Below are 22,243 nucleotides of genomic sequence, written 5' to 3'. Positions count from 1 at the left end.
ATAACCGGATAGATTGGTGTACTGTAACTCATCCATATGATGGAGGTGGTTGGTATTATAGTTGCTCGGTGGGGACAATAAGGATACAGTGCAGATGCTCATTGGAGAATAAGTTCACTAATTGATCTGTCCATAGAATGCTAGATGGTTATTGATACCTTACTATCAGACAGCGTTTCCGTAGTCCCAGTAGTTTATCTGGTCCTTAGACTTGAGACACCAAGTATATCCTATATAATTACTCCACTCTTTGATACCGGACTTATAGATTTTGAAGTTTCAGATCTAGTACACTTGGTCATTTGGAGTGGAAGCCAACTTTATGAGGGCTATTGAGTATCGATAGAAGATTATCCGCACTCGATATCTTGAGAGGAATATCCTGTATGTTCTGGCTCAGATAAATCCTTGGCCAAGGTTGATTGGATTGAGAGAGAAAGAATTCTATAGAAGAATCAGATTAGAGCGAGGCTCGATGAGAAACTGTATGGGCCTGACAACAACATACTTGTATGCGGTCACTACACCCGAAGGCAAAGGCGATCGCTACGCCTGTGGGCTGAGGTGATCGTGGGGGTGATAGTGCCCGTGGGTAGAACCACCCATAAGGGCACCCGCCTATAGGGGTGGTGCTGTCGACGGGCACACCACCCGCGGGAGAGCCGCCGACGGGTAGAGGTTGTTGAATCTTATATTTTGATGATGCAAACCACTTGATATATGTTTATGACTTAATCTGCGTTTTGAGTGATGCAGGTTGCTTCGATCAGGATGAGACAATTAAAGCAGAAAAATCATGTTGTGCTGGAGGAACATGTCAGAAGATTGGACATCGGGCCGGTGGATCGGTCGACGTATCGACAGAAAGCTTCTAGCCGTGGACTCGGGCATCGGGCCAAGAAGAGCGGGTATTGTGCCAAGGATATTGGAGTTGCGGAGTCAACTAGCCGATTGGGCAATAGGTTGCAAGAGAGGACGATGCGTCGAAGAATCAAACGAAGCGTCGAGGGAACAATGACATGCCGGACAACTTGGTTAATTGCTTAGAATTAATTGTCTTGATCGAAGTTTTATTTTACATGTGTAGGATTAACTACGATGGAAGAAAGACATGCAGCAGGAGTTACGCCGGAGTAAAGACTATGATCATGTTGGGAGTTCGAGAGCTCGACGAAAGTCCGGACGGTCGTCGGAGGTTCTGCGAGAACAAATCCGAGAAGTCCAGGAGCTTGCCAAAGAAGCTCTTCGGAACTCACCAAGTGGATCGTCGCAAGTCCAAGAGTTTGCCGGGAGTCCGTCGAAGCATTGCCGGAGGTCCGTCGGATGTTCGCACGAAGCTCGCCGGAAGAAGCGATTGACGCACCGGAAGCAAGCTATAGTAAATGTCTTAAGAAATTCGTAGTTAGCACAATGATTAAGTTAGAAATGGGAGGTGATCCCATTAACTTAATCTTGGGGCAATTGGGCCCTTGATAGACCCAAATTGGGCCGAATGGATCAGCCCATTCGGACCCAGATTTCTTGGCCAAAGGTGGCACCGCTTGGGTCGGCGGTGGCACCGCCCAGGGCTCAATCTCCGAGCTCTAGCTGGGCAGTGCAACCGCCTCTGACAGAGGTGTAACCGCCTCTGACAGAGGTGTAACCGCCTCTAACAGAGATGCAACCGCCTGAGCTCGGTCTCCGAGCTCTGGCTGGGCGGTGCAACCGCCCTAGTCAGGCGGCGGCACCGCTTGAGCTCGGTCTCCGAGCTCTGGCAGGAGGTGCAACCGCCCTTGACAGGAGGTGGCACTACCCAGAGGCTCAGTCTCCGAGCTCTGCCAAGCGGTGCAATCACCCCTGACAGGAGGTGGCACCGTCCAAAGGCTCAGTCTCCGAGCTCTGCCAGGCGGTGCAACCGCCAGACCCCGAAATTCTGGGAGATGACAGTTTTGAGCTCGAAATTCAAACTGGGTTGGGGCCTATAAATATCCCACCCTTTCAACAATGACAGGTAACCCAAAAAGCACCGAAAGCTTGATCTTACTCTATGGTTTTAGAGCTCAAAAGTGTTGTAAAGTCTAGAAGTTCTCCTCCCTCTTTTCTTCCAAGTTTTGATCTTTCAAGAGAGGAGAGAAAAGTTTGTAAGGGTTGTCTCCTAAGCCCGTCAAAAGGAGTGAAACTGTAAAAGGGTGGTTGGCCTTCGTCTATTGAAAGAAGGCCTCTAGTGGACGTCGGTTACCTCGTCGGTGGAGGAAGCCAAAAGTGGATGTAGGTCAAGATTGACCGAACCACTCTAAAATTGCGGTGCTCTCTTGTTTGCATTTACTTTGAGCATATTATCTTTACCGAAACCTCCTCAATAGCTTACTGCCTTCTGTGCATTTACGATCATGTTTCAAAGTTCAGTATTTTTCAAATCGGTGTTTAGACGTAAATCAGTTTTATCGTACGAATATCATATTTCAGTTTGCGCTTACATTCTGATTTCCATCATAACTGCAAACTACCTTTATAGATTCGCTATAACTGCATCTCGCTTGATCACAAGTTAAAGTGATTTACGAATCAAGTTTTCTATCGAAATCGCTTTTATCGTACGAACGCAGTTTGAATCGTCGAAAGTTTTCCGCTGCACTAATTCACCCCCCCCCTCTTAGTGCTCCTGATCCTAACAATTGGTATCAGAGCCCAGTTTTTCTCATTTCGGATTTACACCCGAGAGAAATGGCTCTTCATGGCTTTCAAGAGGGCTTTCGGTTGTTCGTCCACCGTTGTTTAACGGATTGGACTACACTTATTGGAAAACTCGAATGAGAGTTTTTATGATTTCTATGAATTTGGATTTATGGAATATTATTGAAAACGGTTTTCAACTTTCCTCTAAATAGATGAACGAATGGTCGAATATGGAGAAGAAGTATTTTTCTTTAAACGCAATGGCTATGAATGCCTTATTTTGCGCTTTAGACAAAAATGAGTTTAATCGGATTTCTTTGTGCGAAACGGCTTTCGATATTTGGCGCACTCTTGAAATCACACACGAAGGCACAAGTAGTGTAAAAGATTCTAAAGTAAATTTTTTGATGCATGATTTTGAGCTTTTTCGAATGAAGCCGAGCGGAACCATTGTTGACATGTACACCCGTTTCACGGATGTCGTCAATGGTTTAAAAGCTCTTGGCAAATGTTTCTCCAATTTTGAACTTGTTAGTAAAGTTTTACGATCACTTTCTAAAGCTTGGGAATCAAAAGTAACGACAATACAAGAAACAAAAGATTTAAATATTTTTTCACTTGAAGAACTTATCGGTTCGTTGATGACATATGAAATGGTGCACAATGCACATGATAAACATGATGAACAAAAACACCTTCCAAAGAACAGGAAGGATTTGGGACATAACATTTGAAGATCACTCGAGCATAAGTTCAAGTGATGGTGAACAAGAACTACTCACTAAGAAATTTAAAAAATTAAAAGAAACAAAAATTTAAGAACAAAAAGAACAGAACTATTTGCTTTGAACGCAAGAAGAAGAACACAAAGTGGGATGAATCGAGCTCCTCCGAAGACGAGGAGAAAATCAAGAAAGGCGAGGTGGCAAACTACACCTTAACCGCTTTCAATGATGAGGTAATCGAAATCCCCCTAATTTATTTTGAAATTACTTGATGCTTTCATGATGTATTTTATTTTTTAGTTTAGAATTAATTTTCTTGAAAATTACATGTTTAAAAATAAAAATACAAAAATTATGATCATGCTAGTAATTTCGAAAATAATAATATTACATATTTTATGATAAACAAACAAAATGATTTTGATTGAAAATATGAAATCATGCTATATGTGGTTAAGAAGTAATAATGTGTATCATGTTGATTTCCTTTGTTATTTCTCGATTTTGATTAAATAAAATCATGCTTGAAGAAATGCATAATGATGCAATATTAAATATTTTGATATCATGATTGACAATTTTATGCATGAGATTTTAAGTTATAAATGATGATAAGCATGTGTTATTTTCATGAATATATCTGAAAAACATATGACAAAACCATGTCTGAATGCATAAAAGTGTTAAATTTCATTTTCGAATTTTCTTGATCCTAACAATTCATTTTTGAGAATCTATTGATTTTGATGGTTTTATGATGAAATTCATTTTTCGATCCTAAATGTTGATGCATGTTTTTATTTAACATAAATGAAAAAGCATGCTAATATGAAATCAATCACTTAAAATGAAATACTTAAAAAAGGGGAAAATATATTATCAACGAAATCATGAATCTACTTATGTTATGAATTTTGTGAACCATAAAAATGATTTTGATGATTTGAATTTGAGATGAGTTTTATCAAAATCATGTTCTCGATTTCTTGGAATAACATGAGATTACCTTTGATGATCATTTTGATTATTATGATTCATGGAATTTTGGATTCATGACTTGGTCTTACATTTGTTTATGAGATGGTTGAAATCTTTGTACCTTTGAATTATTCCCTTCTCCTTTCAATTTTTGAATTTATGCATGTTATATGTCAAACATTTGAAAAAATATTTTGGTACCATGCATATCTGAAATGTTGATTTGACAAACTGAATGAGTTGAAAATGAATGATGATTTTTCTCTTGAATATAACTTGTGATATTTTTTTATATAAATCATCATTTTGATTTCTCGACATTCGATACATGAGATTTTATTATGAATCAAAATATCTCATTAATCGATCTTCTACGATTCTACTTATATTTTCTTAAGAGGAGATTTTCTAAATGAATCATGATTTTTCCTTGTGAGTTCTTGGATTTATTACTTGATTTTCTTTTAAAACAAGATCTCTTCTTTGTACTCCTATGATTCTTCTTGACATTTTATTTAAAGAAGATATTTACTATATGAATCATGTATTTTGGTATTCAAATGATTTTATCCTTCATGACGTGATTTCTTTGTATTTATGGCTTGAAATGTTTTGGAATGTTGCATGCAAAACTATGATTTTTCCCTAAGATAAAAATGCATGCAATACTTTGATTTTTTTTAATAATGTGAAAATTAACAATTATCATTTTCTGTTAGAATGATGATTTGGAATCATGCATTAATGATGATTTTATATTTTATGATTTGGAATGATGCATGCAATGATGAAATATTTCATGAATTTGAAATGATGCATGCAATACTTATGACAATGATGTACATGATGTATTGCATATGATATGTATCATGAATGCTTTAAATGATGAATATTTGGTATCATGATCAACATGTTGATAAATGCTTAAAAATTTTAATGTTTGAGTATCATGTATGATATGCCCATTAATGATGTTTGATTTATTTTTTGGTATTATGCATGAAAAATAAGGGTTTTGAAATTATGCATGTTTTAATTTGAATATATAATGATGCACAAATAAGATTGATATTTACCTTTGTCATAATCTGAAAATTGATATAAGGGTCTTCCCTTCTTTTTGACAATGACAAAGGGGGGGCAAAAATTTCTAGTGTGGACATCATGAAAAGAGGCAAACTAGCTAGCTTGCACAATTCAAGACGAAAGCAAAAATTGCACTTCTCGAAAGAGAAGAAATTGCTATCTTGAACATCACCGATAATTGCTAGCTTGAAATCTCAAGAAAATGCAAAAATGTTCTATCTTGCCTATCTCGAGATGCTAAACTTGCACTTTGCAACAAAAACAAAATTGTGAGCTCAAACATTGCAAAGGAGGCAAAAATTTGATAGCTTGCAAACTTGCATATTTCAAGAAGCTAGAGTTGTTTTCTTGAACATCTCTAAATTGCTAGATTGCATGTTCTAAAATGTAGTAACATTGCTAGCTTGCATGATGTAGAACTTGCTATCTTGAATATTACCAAAAGTGTTATCTTGTATGCTGTAAAACTTGCATATCTAAAACTTGATAGCTTGAATGTTCTAAGCATGATGTAACACTTGCTAAATTTTCTAGCTTCAAAACTGCATGATGATAAAACTTGATATTATGTTCTTTCATGCAATGAGTTGAACTTATATTACAAACACAAGAATAGTTGGACTTCTCTTTTTTGTTGATGACAAAGGGGGAGAAGTATTATGTTATGCATAAGTTCATGATGACATGTTGCAAGTATTCATGATGAATATTGCAATGACTTGAATTCAGTTTAAATTCAAATTTCTATCAATATGGCAAATTGATAGGGGGAGTTTGTTTAAACTCCGGGTGTTAAGGTTAACTCCGTCATTAAGTAGTTTTCATCATCAAAAAGGGGGAGATTGTTGAATCTCATATTTTGATGATGAAACCACTTGATATATGTTTATGACTTAATCTTGTTGAATCTCGTATTTTGATGATGAAACCACTTGATATGTATTTATTATTTAAACTGCATTTTGAGCGATGCAGGTCTACTCGATCAGGTTTAGACAGTTGACGCAGGAGGAATTGACGTTGCGTCGGAAGAGATCACGTCAGGATATTGGATGGCTGAATGCTTCGGACGTCGGGCATCGGGCCAAGGAGAGCGAAATTACGCCAAGGATATCGGGGTTGCGGAGGTCAACCGTCGATTGGGCAACAAGCCGGAAGAGAGGACGATGCACTGAAGAATCGGACGAAGCGCCAACCAATGACGTGCCGGGCAACAAAATGTCAATTCGCGTTGTAATAATTGTCTAGATCGGAGTAGAGTTTTAGCTTGTGTGTGCAGGATTAACTACGATAACGACGAAGACATAAAGCAAAACAAAGTGTTGGAGTCAAGCACGAAGGATTCATTGCGAGTTCAAGAGTTCGACAGAAGTCCGAAGGTTCGTCGGGAATGCTGCCGGAACTAGCCGAGAATGAGTAGGGAGCTTGCCGAAGGGTTTTTCGGAAGCTCGCCGGAAGGTTCGTTGGAAGTTCGCGGAGCTCGCCGAGAAAGATCGGAGCTTGCCGAAGAAGCTCGTTGGAACTCGTCAAGATCAAATCATGAAGTCTAGGAGCTTGCCGGGAGTCCGTAGAATGGTTTCCGAGAGTTTATCGGAAAACCGTCGGAAGTTCGCCGGAAGCTCACCGGAAAAAGTCTTGACTTACGGACTTTGTAATAGCTTAGAAATTGTCTTTAAATTTGTAGTTAGCATGTTAATTAGGGTTAGGATTAGGTGTTAATCTTATAACCCAAGTAGGGGCCAGTTGGGCCCGAGTTCGGACTGGTTTGGGCCAAGTTTGGAGCCTAACCAGTGAGCTGAATTGGCCTAGGCGGTGGCACCGCCCAGCACCCGAGAGCTGGGCGGTGACACCTCCTAGGCTGGGCGGGTGGCACCGCCCAGCACCCGAGCGCTGGGCGGTGGCACCGCTTGGCTGGGCGGTGGCACCGCCAGCATCGGGAACATAAGAGAATTCAAATTTTTGGAGCCCAAATTTGAATCCTCTTGAGGCCTATAAATACCCCTCAAGTCTCAGCTGAGAAAACAACTTTTTGAGCAGCAAGTGTTTGAGAGAAAGGTCTTAGAAAAGTCCTAGCTAATCTTGTTTTCATTTTGCTAGTGTTCACCTCCTTCTTTCTTGCTGAAAATTTGTAAGAGAGTGAACCGCTTGTAAAGAGTTGTAAGAGGGGTATTTACCCTTCCCTTTCAAGAGATTTGCTAGTGGAAGGTGGGAGCCTCATCGAAGAGGGGCCTCGTAAGTGGATGTAGGTCATTTGACCGAACCACTTTAAAATCGGCGTAATCTCTGGTTTGCGTTTATGTTTATGCATTTATCTTTCTGCAAACCTTTACTTTGCTAAGTTCATTGCCCTCATCTTATTACGTACGCTTTCAACGCAATTGAAACGGTTTCAAACGAAACATTATTTTTATCGTACGAAAGATTTTCTAAAACCGAAGTTTTAATCCGCTGCACTAATTCACCCCCCCCCCCCCCCCCCCCCCTCTTAGTGCCGCTCCGATCCTAACAATTGGTATCAGAGCCACGTTTTTCTACCTTGGTTTAACACCCAAATAGAAATGGCTCTTTACGGCTTTCAAGAGGGTCACTCTCTCATTTGTCCTCCCTTTTTCAATGGGACGGACTACACTTATTGGAAAACTCGAATGAGAGTTTTCTTACTTTCTTTGGATTTGAATTTATGGCACATAGTCGAAAATGGATTTGAAATATCTTCTCTTCCAATGAACCAATGGAATGATTTGGAGAAGAAGATGTTTTCTTTAAACGCAAAGGCTATGAATGCCTTATTTTGCGCTTTGGACAAAAATGAGTTCAATCGGGTTTCGTTATGCGAAACGGCTTTCGACATATGACACACTCTTGAAATCACACACGAAGGCACTTCTAGAGTTAAAGATTCGAAAATCAACATTTTAATGCATGATTTCGAGCTTTTTCAAATGAAGCCGAGCGAAACCATTGTTGACATGTACACCCGTTTCACGGATGTCGTCAATGGTTTACAAGCTCTTGGCAAATGTTTCTCGAATTTTGAATTTGTTAGTAAAGTTTTACGATCACTTTCTAAAGCTTGGGAATCAAAAGTAACGGCAATACAAGAAACAAAAGATTTAAATATTTTTCCACTTGAAGAACTTATCGGCTCATTAATGACAATAGAAATGGTGCGCAATGCACATGATGAACACAATGAACACTTGAACCACCTTCCAAAGAACAGGAAGGATTTGGAACCTCGGACAAATGAATACCACTTGAGCGATGACTCAAGTGATGAGGACAATGATGAACTTGAACTTCGAACACCAACTCTTAATAAGTTCATTAAACAAAAATATAAAATAAACAATGAACTTGAATGGAGGAAGAGGCCAAAGAAAAGGAAGGCACCCAAAGATGAATCAAGAACTTCCAAAGGTGAAATGGCGAATTGCGCTTTGACGGGCTTCGACTACAAGGTAAGTAACTCAACTCTCTTGAATTATTTTGAAATTACTTGAATGTTTTTCATGAGTTCTTAATTTAGATAGTAGGAATAGGAAATAAAAAAAAATTATTTTTCAAAAATTATATCATGTTTTTCTTTTTTAGCATCTTTGAAAAAAATTAAAAATTTGATCAATGAAAAGTATATTGCTAAGGTTTCATGCATGTTATGTTTTGAAATGTTGAATGATGTATGCAACATTATGGATTATAGTTATATAATATATGATAATGCTTAGGATTAATCCATGCATGTGTATTTTGATGATTTTATGTCATGCATGAGTTTTTGAAGTAAATGTTGATTTGATACTCTCATTTTGGATTAACTTGTTTTTGGTTTAATCATTTTTATGACGAATTAAGATGACATTCTCATGACATATTAAGATGACATAGTGCATGTACATCTATGTATGAATTTCTTGATAGTCTTTTGATGATAGATGTGATATCATGATGTTTTATTTTTGATGTGTTTGGTCTAGACGGCTTTATGACGAAACTTATGTTTTGACTTTAAATGATGATACAATGTTTTCACAAAAAGACTTGAACACTCTCACATGAAATCAATTGTATGAAATGGAAATGAATTTTCTATTCTATTGAGATTAATGAATTTATTTTACCAATCTTATGAATCTCATGAAAATAAACATGATGAATATTTTATAAATGAGTTCTCTTATAAGATTTTGCCTTTACATCTTGAACTTTAATGCTTATATTGATTTGGCATATAAAGACTAAGGCATGCTCATAAGAAGCAAATCACATGAATAGAAATTTATAAAAATGAAATGTAATCCTCTATCTTATTGATTTCTACCTAAGAGACCAATAAAACTATCTATGCCATTTTGAATCTCTTGAAAGAAATGTTGAGATTTTGATGATTTTGATTATTTAAATTTGAAATGAGTTTTATCAAAATCATGATATTGATTTCTTGGAATAACATGAGATTACCTTTGATGATCATTTTGATTCATGGAATTTTGGATTCATGACTTGGTCTTACATTTGTTTATGAGATGGTTGAAATCTTTGTACGTTTAAATTCTTCCCTTCTCCTTTCAATTTATGCATGTTATATGTTAAAGATTTAAAACCATGTTTTGGTATCATGCATATCTAAGAAATATTGATGTGACAAATTGAATAAGTTGAAAATGAAAGATGATTTTTCTCTTGAATATAACTTGTGATATTTTTTATATAAATCATCATTTTGATTTCTCGACATTCGATACATGAGATTTTATTATAAATCAAAATTTCTCTTTAATCGATCTTCTACGATTTTACTTGCTATTCTCTTGAGAGGAGATTTTCTAAATGAATCATGATTTTTCCTTGTGAGTTCTTTGAGTTATTACTTGATTTTTTTTTTGAAACGAGATCTCTTCTTTGTACTCCTATGATTTTTCTTGATATTTTATTTAAAGAAGATATTTACTATATGAATAATGTCTTTTGGTATTCAAATGATTTTATCCTTCATGACATGATTTCTTTGTATTTATGGCTTGCATGGCTTGAAATGTTTTGGTATAATGCATGCAATGATGAAATATTCATAAAGTTAAAATGATGTATGCAATACTTATGATAATGATGTACATGATGTATTTATTGCATATGATGTGTATCATGAATGCTTTAAATGATGAATGTTTGGTATCATGATCAACATATTGATAAATGCTTAAAAATTTTAATGTTTGAGTATCATGTATGATATGCTTATTAATGATGATTGATTTATTTTTCGGTATCGTGAATGAAAAATAAGGTTATTGAAATTGTGTATGTTTTAATTTGAATATATAATGATGCACAAATAAGAATGATACTTACCTTTGTCATAATATGAAAATTGATATAAGGGTCTTCCCTTCTTTTTGACAATGACAAAGGGGGAGCAAGAATTTCTAGCGTGGACATCATGAAAAGAGGCAAACTAACTAGCTTGCACAATTCAAGATGAAAGAAAAAATTGCACTTCTCAAAAGAGAAGATGCAAATGTAACATTTGCCAAATTGTTTGCTTGCCTCATGTAAAACATTATCTCTTGCTAGTTTGGCATTTTTGCTAGCTTGTATGTTGCAAAACTTGATCACTTTTTCAAACATTTTGCTAGCTTACACTTTGCAAAGAAAGCAAAAATGACACTTCTAGAAGAAAGAGCTTATTATTTTGAACATCACAAGCTTGCCTATCTTAAGAAACAAAAATTGCAAAAGTGCTATCTTGCCTATCTCAAGAAGCAAAACTTGCAAATTGCACATTGCAATAGGAAGCAAGAATTATGAGCTTACACAAGAAAGCTATCTTGCATTTGCTTTCGAAATTTTTGCTAGCTTGTATATTGTGAAACTTACATATCATAAAAATTGCTAGCTTGTAGTCTAAAGAGAAGCAAAAAGTTGCTATCTCAAAAGAAGCAAATGTGCTATCTTTCCTATCTTAAGAGGCAAAGATGCTAACTTGCACATCTAGCAAAACTTGACAAATTTGCATATTTCAAGAAGCAAGAGTTGCTTTCTTGAACATCTCAATATTGCTAGCTTGTATGATGTAGAACTTACTATCTTGAACATTACCAAAAGTGCTATCTTGTATGCTGTAAAACTTGCATATCTAAAACTTGATAGCTTGAATGTCCTAAGCATGATGCATTACTTGCTAAATTTTCTAGCTTCAACACTGCATGATGATAAAACTTAATATTATGTTTTTCATGCAATGAGTTGAACTTATACTACAAACACAAAGAATAGTTATACTTCTCCTTTTTGTTGATGACAAAGGGGGAGAAGTATGTTGATGACATGATATGCATAAGTTTATGCATATGTTCATGATGATGTTTTGCAAGTATTCATGATGAATATTGCAATGACTTGAATTAAGTTTGAATTCAAGGTTCTATAAATATGGCATATTGATAGGGGGAGTTTGTTTAAACTCCGGGAGTTAAGGTTAACTCCGTCATCAAGTGGTTGTCATCATCAAAAAGGGGGAGATTATTGAATCTCGTATTTTGATGATGAAACCACTTGATATGTATTTATGATTTAAACTGCATTTTGAGCGATGCAGGTCTACTCGATCAGGTTTAGATAGTTGACGCAGGAGAAATTGACGTTGCGCCGGAAGAGATCACGTCAGGATTGGATGGCTGAATGCTTCGGACGTCGGGCATCGGGCCAAGGAGAGCGAAATTACGCCAAGAATATCGGGGTTGCGGAGGTCAACCGTCGATTAGGCAACAAGCCGCAAGAGAGGACGATGCACTGAAGAATCGGACGAAGTGCCAACCAATGACGTGCCGGGCAACAGAATGTCAATTCGCGTTGTAATAATTGTCTAGATCGAAGTAGAGTTTTAGCTTGTGTGTGCAAGATTAACTACGATAACGACGAAGACATAAAGCAAAACAAAGTGTTGGAGTCAAGCACGAAGGATTCATTGCGAGTTCAAGAGTTCGACGGAAGTCCGAAGGTTCGTCGGGAATGCTGCCTGATAGGGGTAAAAATGACGATGTGACACGCCCTGACAGCATCCCCCTGAGCGACACGTTGCCCGAGGCACGCCATACCCTGCAGCAGCTCGGCCTCCCATGCCACCAAAGGTACAGTCCTGCCCTGCAGACAACTACGTCAGGTAAACATCAAACCTCCTCTATAAATACCCCTGAGTCCTAAGCAAAAAGGTGGGGAGAGGAACTCACTCAGACACAAAACACTCAAGGCTCTTCTTCTGCCTCATCCACAATCCCCTCCACATCTTTCTCTAATTTGATCGTCGGAGGGGTCGGGCCGAGCTCCCAGCCCGACCTGTGTGCAGGTGCGAGACGGTGTCGCCTCTTCCTGGCGTTGTGGCGGAGCTTCTTCCCGACCCGACCTCCCGACCCGAACCACCGGGAAGACCCGACTTACCGACCCGACCTCCCGACCCGAACCACCGAGCTCGGCAGCCGGGAGACCCCGAGGGACGCCGCCCGAGATCCCCGACATCCGGACCCCCGAACCGAGCCGCGACGGCCCCGAGGCCACGGCTTAAAAAGTTACTTGCCGTAACAGAATGGCGCTAGAAGGAGGGCCCGGAATGACGGTACGTTAGTCTTCTCCTTGGTTGCTCCACTGCAGCCGACCTGCACCAGCAGCAGCGACTTCTGGGGCTGGTCTCGGCCCCTCGGCCCCACGCGTCTCGGCTCCTCGGCCCCGCGTGCCTCGCCCACGTCAGCCCCGCGCGCCTCGCCCGCGTCGGCCCCACGCGCGCGGCCAGCCCGAGCGCCTCAGCCCCGCGCGCTTCGCCCGCGTCAGCCCCACGCGCGCGGCCAGCCCGAGCGCCTCAGCCCCTCGGCCCCATGCGCGCGACTCGGCCCCACGCGCGCGGCCAACCCGTGCGCCTCGGGCCCCTCGGTCCCACGCGCGCGGCCAGCCCGCCCGCGTCCCACGCGGCCAGCCCGCCCGCGTCCCACGCGCGCGGCCAGCCCGCCCGCTTCCCACGCGAGCGGCCAGCCCGCCCGCGTCCCACGCGCGCGGCCAGCCCGCCCGCGTCCCACGCGCGCGGCCAGCCCGCCCGCGTCCCACGCGCGCGGCCAGCGCGACCGCGCCGAGCGCCTCGACCTCTCGTGGGCCCCTCGGTCCCACGCGCGCAGACAACCCGCGTGCCTCAGTTCCTCGGCTACAGCCGAGATCTTTGCGCAGCCTCGGCGCCTCGGCCCCTCCCGCAGTTCTCAGAGCCTACCTCGCCTTCTCCTCTAGACCTCCCTGCTCGGCTTCTCCTTCCTGCGACCAAGCTCTGGTCTCCCTCTTCTCCTCCTCTTCTTATAGAGCGGTTGCACAAGCAGAGGAAAGTACGCTGCAACGACGACCGGAGGTCAGCTCCAAGTGCTCGGGGCACTCGACCTCGCCGAGACGCGGTGGTATCACTTCACGGCCACCGTCATTGCTGGCATGGGCTTCTTCACCGACGCCTACGATCTCTTCTGCATCTCCCTCGTCACGAAGCTCCTTGGCCGCATCTATTCCTTCGACCCCAACTCGAAATCGCCCGGGACGCTCCCAACGTGTCCGCTGCCATCACCCGCGTGGCCTTCTGTGGTGCCCTCTCTGGCCAGCTCTTCTTCGGGTGGCTCGGCGACAAGCTCGACCGCAAGAAGGTGTATGGCATGACGCTCATGCTCCTGGTCATCTGCTCCATCGCGATCGGCCTCTCCCTCGGTCACACCGCCAAGGGCGTCATGGCCACCCTCTGCCTCTTCCGCTTCTGGCTCGGCTTTGGTATCGGCGGCGATTACCTGCTCTCCGCCACCATCATGTCGGAGTACGCCTACAAGAAGACCCGTGACGCCTTCATCCCAGTCGTTTTCACTACGCAAGGCTTCGGCATCCTCACAGGTGGAATCGTCTCCATCATCATCTCCGCCGCCTTCAAGGAGCGCTTCGACTATCCGGCCTACATGGACGACCGCACCGGCTCCACCGTCCCGGAGGCCGACTACATCTGGTGCACAACTCTCATGCTGGGCGCCCTCCCGGCTGCCTTAACCTACTACTGGCGGATGAAGATGCCAAAGACCGCGCGGTTCACTGCTCTTGTTGCCAAGAACGCGGAACGGGCGGCCCCCGAATGTCGAGGTATTATCCGACAGACTCAAGCGTGCTCCCCACTTACCTCGGGATCGATCGGCCACATGCGCAGCCAACACGCTGCTTCACTGCCTCGGCCACTCGGCCTCGTGCGCAGCCAGCACGCAGCCTCGCCGCCTCAGCCACTCGGCCTCATGCGCAGCCGGCAAGCAGCATCGCTGCCTCGGCCACTCGGCCACATGCGCAGCCAACACGCTGCCACGCTGCCTCGGCCACTCGGCCTCATGCGCAGCCAGCACGCAGCCTCACTGCCTCGGCCACTCGGCCCCACGCGCAGCCAACACGCTGCCTCGCTGCCTCGGCCACTCGTCATCATGCGCGGCCAACACGCTGCCTCGCGGCCTCGGCCACTCGGCCTCATGCGCAGCCGGCAAGCAGCATCGCTGCCTCGGCCACTCGGCCACATGCGCAGCCAACACGCTGCCTCGCTGCCTCGGCCACTCGGCCTCATGCGCAGCCAGCACGCAGCCTCGCTGCCTCGGCCACTCGGCCACATGCGCAGCCAACACGCTGCTTCACTGCCTCGGCCACTCGGCCTCGTGCGCAGCCAGCACGCAGCCTCGCCGCCTCAGCCACTCGGCCTCATGCGCAGCCGGCAAGCAGCATCGCTGCCTCGGCCACTCGGCCACATGCACAACCAACACGCTGCCACGCTACCTCGGCCACTCGGCCTCATGCGCAGCCAGCACGCAGCCTCACTGCCTCGGCCACTCGGCCCCACGCGCAGCCAACACGCTGCCTCGCTGCCTTGGCCACTCGGCCTCATGCGCGGCCAACACGCTGCCTCGCGGCCTCGGCCACTCGGCCTCATGCGCAGCCGGCAAGCAGCATCGCTGGCTCGGCCACTCGGCCACATGCGCAGCCAACACGCTGCCTCGCTGCCTCGGCCACTCGGCCTCATGCGCAGCCAGCACACAGCCTCGCTGCCTCGGCCACTCGGCCTCATGCGCAGCCGGCAAGCAACATCGCTGCCTCGGCCACATGCGCAGCCAACACGCTGCCTCGCTGCCTCGGCCACTCGGCCTCATGCGCAGCCAGCACGCAGCCTCGCTGCCTCGGCCACTCGGCCCCATGCGCAGCCAACATGCTGCTTCACTGCCTCGGCCACTCGGCCTCGTGCGCAACCAGCAAGCAGCCTCGCTGCCTCGGCCACTCGGCCTCATGCGCAGTCTATCCGCCTGCACCGAGCACCTCTGCCGCTCGTTGCCGAGATCCACCTCGGCGCGGCCCAACCCCCTGTCGTGTACCTCGGCCGCATGGTGCCCGAGACCACGTCCTGCCCGCCTGCGTCGTGCTACTCAGTCGCATGGCCCTCGCGACCATGCCTACGCGGTCGTGCTACTCGGCCGCATGACACTCGCGACCACACCTGCGCGGTCTGCTCGCCTGCGTCGTGCTCCTCGGTAGAATGATGCCCGAGTTCACCTCAGCGGGGTCTGCCTGCCTGAGCGGTGTCCCTTGGCCGCACCGTCGAGATGCACCTCAGCACGGTCTGCCCGCCTGAATCGAGTCTCTCGGCTCTTTGCCATATCCCTCGAGCATAGACGGCCGAGACCACACCTGCGCGGTCACCCCGCCAGTGTTGTGCTCCTCGGCCCTCGGCATTACGCCTCATGAGATCACACCTGCGCGGTCACCCCGCCTGCGTCGTGCTCCTCGGCCCTCGGCTTTACGCCTTCCGAGACCACACCTGCGCGGTCACCCCGCTAGTGTTGTGCTCCTCGGCCCTCGGCATTACGCCTCCCGAGATCACACCTGCGCGGTCACCCCGCCGGTGTTGTGCTCCTCGGCCCTCGGCTCTACGCCATCCCGAGACCACACCTGCGCGGTCACCCCGCCTGCGTTGTGCTCCTCGGCCCTCGGCTTCGCGCCTCCCGAGACACACCTGCGCGGTCACCCCGCCTGCGTTGTGCTCCTCGGCCCTCGGTTTCGCGCCTCCCAAGACCACACCTGCGCGGTCACCCCGCCTGCGTTGTGCTCCTCGGCCCTCGGCTTCGCGCCTCCCGAGACACACCGGCGCGGTCACCCCGCCTGCGTTGTGCTCCTCGGCCCTCGGCTTCGCGCCTCCCGAGACACACCTGCGCGGTCACCCCGCTTGCGTTGTGCTCCTCGGCCCTTGGCTTTGCGCCTCCCGAGACACGCCTGCGCGGTCACCCCGCCTGCGTTGTGCTCCTCGGCCCTTGGCTTCGCGCCTCCCGAGACACAACTGCGTGGTCACCCCGCCTGCGTTGTGCTCCTCGGCCCTCAGCTTCGTGCCTCCCGAGACATACCTGCGCGGTCACCCCGCCTGCGTTGTGCTCCTCGGCCCTAGGCTTCGCGCCTCCCGAGACACGCCTGCGCGGTCACCCCGCCTGCGTTGTGCTCCTCGGCCCTCGGCTTCGCGCCTCCCGAGACACACCTGCGTGGTCACCCTGCCTGCGTTGTGCTCCTCGGCCCTCAGCTTCGTGCCTCCCGAGACATACCTGCGCGGTCACCCCGCCTGCGTTGTGCTCCTCGGCCCTCGGCTTCGCGCCTCCCGAGACATACCTGTGCGGTCACCCCGCCTGCGTTGTGCTCCTCGGCCCTCGGCTTCGCGCCTCCCGAGACACACCTGCGCGGTCACCCCGCCTTCGTTGTGCTCCTAGCCCTCGGCTTCGCGCCCCCCGAGACACACCTGCGCGGTCACCCTGCCTGCGTTGTGTTCCTCGGCCCTCGGCTTCGCGCCTCCCGAGACACACCTGCGCGGTCACCCCGCCTGCGTTGTGCTCCTCGGCCCTCGGCTCGATGCCTCCCGAGCCACACCTGCGCGGTCACCCCGCCTGCGTCATACTCCTCTACCCACGCTTCCGTCATTCCCTGAGACGCACCTGCGCGGTCACCTCACCCGTGTCATGCTCATTGACTCCAGCGCCCCTGTATCCGAGTCCAACCCTGCTCGGCTTCCTGACTAAGTTGCGCACCTTGGCCTCGTGCTGCTCGAGACACGTTCGCACGGCCGGCCCGCCTGCGTCGTACCCCTCGGATCCGCATGAACAGCCCGCCTGAAGTAAGAAGCCATGCATCGAACTCCCTGCATGCAAAAATCGACGCATAGCTCCTTTCGGGGGGGGCATATGATAGGGGTAAAAATGACGATGTGACACGCCCTGACAGCATCCCCCTGAGCGACACGCTACCCGAGGCACGCCATACCCTGCAGCAGCTCGGCCTCCCACGCCACCAAAGGTATAGTCCTGCCCTGCAGATAGCTACGTCAGGTAAACATCAAACCTCCTCTATAAATACCCCTGAGTCCTAAGCAAAAAGGTGGGGAGAGGAACTCACTCAAACACAAAACACTCAAGGCTCTTCTTCTGCCTCATCCACAATCCCCTCCACATCTTTCTCTAATTTGATCGTCGGAGGGGTCGGGCCGAGCTCCCAGCCCGACCTGTGTGCAGGTGCGAGACGGTGTCGCCTCTTCCTGGCGCTGTGGCGGAGCTTCTTCCCGACCCGACCTACCGACCCGACCTCCCGACCCGAACCACCGGGAAGACCCGACTTACCGACCCGACCTCCCGACCCGAACCACCGAGCTCGGCTGCCGGGAGACCCCGAGGGACGCCGCCCGAGATCCCCGACATCCGGACCTCCGAACCGAGCCGCGACGGCCCCGAGGCCACGGCTTAAAAAGTTACTTGCCGTAACACTGCCGGAACTAGCCGAGAATGAGTAGGGAGCTTGCCGAAGGGTTTTTCGGAAGCTCGCCGGAAGGTTCGTTGGAAGTTCGCGGAGCTCGCCGAGAAAGATCGGAGCTTGCCGAAGAAGCTCGTTGGAACTCGTCAAGATCAAATCGTGAAGTCTAGGAGCTTGCCGGGAGTCCGCAGATATAATGGAGGCTCGCAGACCTCAATAATAATAATCACAAGTACACACATCACACGGTCCATGATCATCAGTCCACACATCATACATCACATGTATAAATAATCATCATAATGTAGGACTACTAGATAATAATAAAAATAATAATCAACTAAACCTTTTAATTAATTAATATTTTCTGAAATCAAGGACATGTAGGGAATTTCTGAATTTATAGGGGTATTTTCGTAATTTGGACAAAAGACAGAAACTGGGATTTCTCAAATTCTGAGGGGCAAAACTGTCTTTTGCCCAGAAAACCCTAATGCCCTACTATCCTTTGCTGCTGCCGCCGCCGCCGCCACCCTGCTGGCGGCGGCCTGTGCGGCGGGACGAGGGCGCTGCCCTCGCCTGCAGGTGGCACGCCCGCTGGCGGTGCTGCCGCTGCAGGTGGGCTCCCCCACGGGTGCCGCCGCCTCCGCGGGCGGGGCAACGCCCGCAGGCGGTGCTGTCCCGCCGGGCGGCCGCCCCTGTGGGGGGGATGGTTTCGCCCGCGGGAGCAGCGGCGGCAAGCGCCGCTGCCCTGCGGCGCCTCACCCCGCGGGAGAAGCGGCCGCAGGCGACTCTGCCCGCGGGCTGCCAGCCCCGCCGGACGCAAGCCCGCTGCAAGCAGGCCGCCGGCCGGCTGCTGCAGGCACAGCGCTTGCGCATGCGCCGGTGCTGTGCTGCCTGCCTTCGGCTGCGCTGCACGCACGCAGATCGAGGGCAGCAACTGTTGCTGTCCTTCCTTGTTTTTGCGTCAACGATTTTGACGTCAAAATTCTTCCTAAACACAACACACGCAGTTCAAAACTAATCATTCGCACGAACAACCTGGCTCTGATACCACTGTTGGGAAATCATAGGGGCGACATCATATGCGCAACGGAAGAACAAGAAAACAAAATCCCCGATTCCCAAAAAGATGTTCGTCGTCGTGCGAAGATTGGTGCGCAAAAATTCCGCGAAACATGAAATTGCGTATAGAGTAGATTGTGTTACCTAGGGAGATCGTATATCCATGTTTCCTTGCAGATCCTTAGGAGAGGGTAAAGGAGGTCAAGCGTCCTCCTCTCTAGAGGTGATCCACACAGCAGGGTTGCGACGACGCTCCTCAAAAACTCCAGATCTGAGGTGGAGAGGAGAATAGGTATGGCAAGCAAAGGCTCTAGCCTATGAGGCTCTGAATCCCTCCTATTTATAGAGGTCCCCTATCAAACCCTAATGGGTCCTCCCCTAGTGGGTATTGGATCTGCATCCAATAAGACAAGGGCTCCGTCGGATATCTCATATCCGAACCTCTACTTATCGCAATGCCTACCATATGTGTGTGACCCTCTAGGCCCAATATCGAGCTGGCCGTGAGTCATACCTGTCAGAACTCCTTCTAACTCAGTGAATTATTATCTCTGTAATAATTCACTGAGTTATTACAGAGATTTGTCTGAGCAAGAACACATGGGATATTCCTCTCATGACGCCGAGAGTGGATGATCCTCTATCGACACTCAATAGCCCTCGTAAGGTCGACTACCACTCCCAATGACCAGCTGTACTAGATCTGGGACAGCCAAACCTATAAGTCTGGTATCAAAGAGTGGAGCACTCATACAGGACATCCTTGGTATCTCAAGTCTAAGGACCAGATACACCACTAGGACTACGGAATCGCTGTCTGACAATAAGGCATCACTAACCATCCAGCATTCCGTAAGCGGATCAATCAGTGAACTCATTCTCCAATGAGCACCTGTACTGTATCCCTAGTGTCCCTACACGAGCAGCTATGAGACCAGCTGTATCCATCATATGGACGGGTATACAGCACACCAGTCTATCCGGTTATCACGATGTCCCTCTCGAGTAACCTATGACCGGGATTATTTAGGATATGTGTTTAAAGGTGAATCGATCTCATTATCGTGATCTCATCACGATCCGATTCCAATTGCACAAATCCAAGGACATCATAATATATGTATGCATTTATGCAATATTTATAAAGTGATATACGCCAAAATATAATAAGCAAAAAGATTCTGTATCAAGTCACACGTGCCATCACTCACGTGATTGGCTTGCTGGGCACCTATGACTAGCAGTTCTAACACCTGGTATCAGAGCAGCGTTCTTGGCATCTCGCTGCCCTTCCACTGCCATCCATCAGCCCTCCACAACCGCCCAAAGCAATTCCCACAATTGCTTAAAAGATCGTCGCCGAATTCCGCCATCATCTCCACCACTACGGATCATCCTTTGATCTCCCCGTGAATTGCAACAGGTTCTGGTTTCCTACCTTACTTCAAAGATCAGTGGTTTATATTGAGAATTTTTTGATAAAACCAAAGGGAAATCCACTGTTAGGAAGTGTCAAAGCTATCATAAAAATTTTGTAGAGATTTGGATAGAAACAATGTAGTATCAAGATCAAACAAACAGTGCTATGCGGCTGAAATTTTACAGTGCAGATTTTTAAGTATAGCAGATTTGACGTAAAAGATTAATGGTTTATATTGAGAATTTTTTGAAAAAACCAAAGGGAAATATGCTGTTAGGAAGTGTCAAAGATGTCATAAAAATTTCATAGAAATTTGAATAGAAAAAGCATATTAGCAAGATCAAATAGATGGTACTATGCGGTTGGAATTCTGCAATGTATCTTTCGTCGTAGAGATGAAAACTTTGTGACGAAAGGTTTATGCAGCAATATCGGAACAGTTTTTTTTTTTGGATTTTCGAATAAAGATAACTAAATTACACCTAAAAATCTGTGCTGCAGAAAATTTCAGCCGCATATTGTTGCCTTAACCCATCTATTTGTAATCTTTTTTGAATGAAATTTCTTATACAATTCATAGATCATCTTGGCTTCTATCTAAGATTGATCTATTAAGAAATTCATCTCTAAAAACGATTTTATGTGGCTGCAAATTTTCATCGTAACCCGCTGAAATTTTTCGACGAGAATTCTGCAATCTCAACTTGCACTAATTTCCTTGCTGTTATACTGCCGAAATTTTCTTGATTAAATTAGATATCCTTGCTGTCATATAAACTGTAATTTTTCTATCAATTCCCTCCTCAATTATCTCAAGTTTTTGGTGGAAATTACGTCGAGAAACCGTTGTTTCTTCGACGATAATTCTACTCTTACAAGACAGCACATACTTGCTGCAACTTCCACTGATTTCTATCAAACCTTTGCTACCATCTACCACAGATCCAAAACATTCATCCATAGCCCTAAAACTCCACTAAACCACACCCTCAAACTACACCCAAAATAGCCACAAAACAAGCCTAAATCATAACCTACATCCATCGATACACCAATCCTTTCGACCATCACTTCTCTCAACTATACATGCCTTTAACCTAACAATAAAAGAGATATCTTAATATCATAGATTTGGAGGCATATACTATGGCATCTAAGGAGGCAATCAATGCTAAATTCAAAGCTTTGGAGGCGCGAATGGAGGATAAGATTCGGACGCTCTTTACTGAACTCAGAATGGGCCGACCACTAAGCCCGAAAAAATCATATCACGGAGAGAGCTTTGCCCAATTGCACCAGGCTCGAAGAGATGAGTTCCAAGGGAGGGGAGGCTCTATGACTGAACCCAACTATCCATGCATGAGAGTGGACTTCCCTAGATGGGAAGAAGGAGACCCGATTGGTTGGATCTCACGTACGGAGCGATATTTTCAGTACCACAAAACCGCGGATGCATCTATGGTGAAATTTGCAGCTATACATCTTGAAGGGGATGCTATACAGT

Source organism: Musa acuminata, chromosome BXJ1-2 (assembly GCF_036884655.1).
Source record: "Musa acuminata AAA Group cultivar baxijiao chromosome BXJ1-2, Cavendish_Baxijiao_AAA, whole genome shotgun sequence".
Classification (NCBI taxonomy): domain Eukaryota; kingdom Viridiplantae; phylum Streptophyta; class Magnoliopsida; order Zingiberales; family Musaceae; genus Musa; species Musa acuminata.
Note: the sequence above shows the minus strand (reverse complement) of the source record.